Here is a 3241-nt window from a genome sequence, read left to right as displayed (position 1 = left end):
TTTAAACCTGACCCATCAACTCTCTGTTGACTGCTCACCTGTCCTCAGACAGAGTTGCATGCTCTGAAGCCATCACAAAGGCCTGGCGGTCGCTGTGGAGACACCCATTGTGACGGGGCCCCCACGCTGAGCGTTGGGTATTTAAGGAGCCAGAGCCCTGCAGTAACCAGTGCAGAGGAGACCCCTCCCTCGGGAGGCTGCATTTCCCGTGGCTGCCCTGCGCATCCAGGTACATGTTCTTTGACTTTGCAATCCTGTTTTAGTGTTGCCTTGAAACACATGGTGGGTGCGTGCTCTAAAGGGAGGAGAAGCTGTCAGGAGATGTGCTGGTGCCATCCCAGCTGTAGGAGCAGGGGATGGGTGAGGAGGAGGCGCTGGGCTTGTTCCTGTGCTTGGAGCTGAGCTCTGCCTGCAGAGGTGCTGGGGGCGAAGCAGGAGCCTTCTGTGTGCAGGAGCTGCTGGTGTCAGAGGTGCTGAGAAGGTGTCAGGGCAGGAGAACTTCTACCTCCCAGTCAGAGCCTGCTGCCTCGGACAGTCCGTGGGATCTGTCAGGGGGACTCCCTTGGTTTCTCTGTGTAGATAAGGAGGATGATGATGTTCTGCAGAGCAGGGCTTCACTATGCACTGTGCGATGGCCAGTGTAAGGCAGGCCTTTGTCCCGGGGCTGGCTGCAGGCTGTGACTGCGGGTGTGCAGCGAGGGGTGCCCATCTCTGTCCTTGCGAGCAGGGTCGCTGCAGCCTAGGGGCTGTGTGCAGGGGCAGGAGCTCTGCCTCCTGCCAGGGTCAGCACTCAGCTATGAGGATGAAAGGCACGGACCCAGAGGTATTTGCCAAGCACATCTGTGTTTGCCTTGCAATTACATTAGGCGAAAGGTCTATCAACATCCTCTTGCCAGTTCCGACGTCCTTGTTCCTTGCCAGTTCCAACATCTTCCAAGTACCAGTCAGGGACGGGTCACTCCTAATTGCCTGCTGTGGTTCCTCCTTCCCATGGTCTCTGACAGTTTCGATGCATTCCAACCCCCACACTCAGCCTGCCCGGGAGCTCCCCACAGTGCTGGGGGAGAAGCTCGGGGGGAAGGAACAACACCTGGCAGGAAAGGAAAGGAAAGGAAAGGAAAAGCGTTCTTGTGCACTGGAGAAGGTGCTGTGTGAGTCAGGGCTGCTCAGAGCTCCACATGACTCTGAGTTCAGAGGGTCCTTCTGAAAGACACTGAGGCAGCATTTGCCTTCAAAGGAAGGATTCTGAGCTCTGATGTTTTCCACTCTTGGTGGGCAGGTTGGGCAGTGGGAGCTGGGAATTTCCTTCTCTGCTTTGGAGAAGGCACCGAGAGTCTTGTCAGGACTTGTGTGAGCTTCTCCTGAGACCCTGCACAGGCAGAGATGCTCCTGGGCAGAGCCCTGCTGCCGGGAGGGGTGTGCAGGGCAGAGCTGAGCACACAGCCCATGGGATGGGCTCTGGGAGCACTGAGAGGGAGCAGAGCTGGGCCCAGAGCAGCAGCTCCTGGCAGGGACAGCTCCAGGCGGCAGAGACATGGGCAGGGAGTGGGGGGAAAGTGCAGCCCAGGCCTGGGGAGGGTGCGTTCAGGCAGCTCTCTTGGTGTCTGGCACTGGAGGTGGCTGCTGGCCATGCTCTGCTGGGCACAGTCCTTTGCTTCTCCCCATGAGACCTCCGTCATCTGCTCTTTGAATCATTGCTCCCCTGCTCTCAGCACAGGATGCTTGGTTGTTATTAAGATCAATCTGTGGTTGAAGGCAACTTAAAAGCACTGCAAGTGGAAGCAGTGGTCAAATGGGAAAGGACTCTTAGTGGCTCTGGACTAAGCTAGAAAGAGCTGAGAACTTCCAACTGTATCAATACTCTTCCCATTTTCAGTCATCCGTAGAATACTTTATACGCCAAAGGAAAAATGTCAGCAGTGTTATACTAGGAAATAAAGAACACAGACAAAAGGATTTTTGATGAGAAAATGAACATGAGCCAGCTGTGTGCAGTCGCTTGGGGTATTGTGTGCAGTTCTGGTGTCCTCAACATCAAAAGGACATGGAACTGTTGGAGCAAGTCCAGAGGAGGGCCACAAGGATGATGAGGGGACTGGAGCACCTCCCATATGAAGACAGGCTGAGAAAGTTGGGGCTGTTCAGCCTGGAGAAGAGAAGGCTGCGTGGAGACCTCATAGCAGCCTTCCAGTATCTAAAGGAGGCCTATTAATATGCTGGAGAGGGCCTCTTCACTAGGGACTGTAGTGATAGGACAAGGGGTAACATGCTCAAACATAAACAGAGGAAGTTTAGATTGGATATAAGGAAGAAGTTCTTGACTGTAAGGGTGGTGAGGCACTGGAAGAGGTTGCCCAGGGAAGTCGTGAATGCTCCATCCCTGGCAGTGTTCAAGGTCATTTTGGATAGAGCCTTGGGTGACATGGTTTAGTGTGAGGTGGCCCTGCCCATAGCAGGGGGGTTGGAACTAGATGGTCTGAAGGTCCTTTTCAACCCTAACTATTCTATGATTCTACAATTCTAAGGCCATGCCGAGCCTCTCTTGTGCAGCCCAGACTCATCCGAGTCAGAAGTACAAATAGTGAACTTTACAATCAAGTTGGAATTTATCTGCTATCCCTTGTGATTATCAGAGCTGGACAAAGCACTGCTTCAGAGCAAACCTGACTCCCATCCAACCTGGCCTTGAACACTGCGAAGGATGGGGCAGCCACAGCTTCTCTGCTGGTTAGGGTTCTCTGCTGGGTTAGGCTTAGGGTTAGGGTTTTAGGGGGTTAGGGCGTTAGGGGGTTAGGGCGTTAGGGCGTTAGGGTGTTAGGGTGTTAGGGTGTTAGGGGGTTAGGGTTAGGGTTTTATGGGGTTAGGGTTTTATGGGGTTAGGGTTTTAGGGTTTTAGGGTTTTAGGGTTTTAGGGTTTTAGGGTTAGGGTTAGGGTTAGGGTTAAGTGTTAGGGTTAGGGGTTAGGGTTAGGGTTCGGGTTAGGGTTAGGGTTAGGGTAAGGGTTAGGGTTAGGTTATATTTGTCTCTATTCCTAAAGTCACCATTGTAGCCTTTAGTTATAAAGTACCTAAGATACAAACCAACACAACTGCAGTATTCAGCGTATGTAGCTTCTCTATTGATTTATGATTTCTAAACACAATCACCTACTGGAACAGTACCTAAAATACAGAACAGCAAAGTTACAAAATTTTAACATATGTTCAAAGGCTTTCTTTGCAAACTACAAACTTTTCAAATA

Source organism: Psittacula echo (genome assembly GCF_963264785.1).
Source record: "Psittacula echo genome assembly, contig: SCAFFOLD_33, whole genome shotgun sequence".
Lineage (NCBI taxonomy): Eukaryota > Metazoa > Chordata > Aves > Psittaciformes > Psittacidae > Psittacula > Psittacula echo.
The sequence above is the reverse complement of the archived record's forward strand: the minus strand, read 5'-3'. Positions refer to the sequence as shown.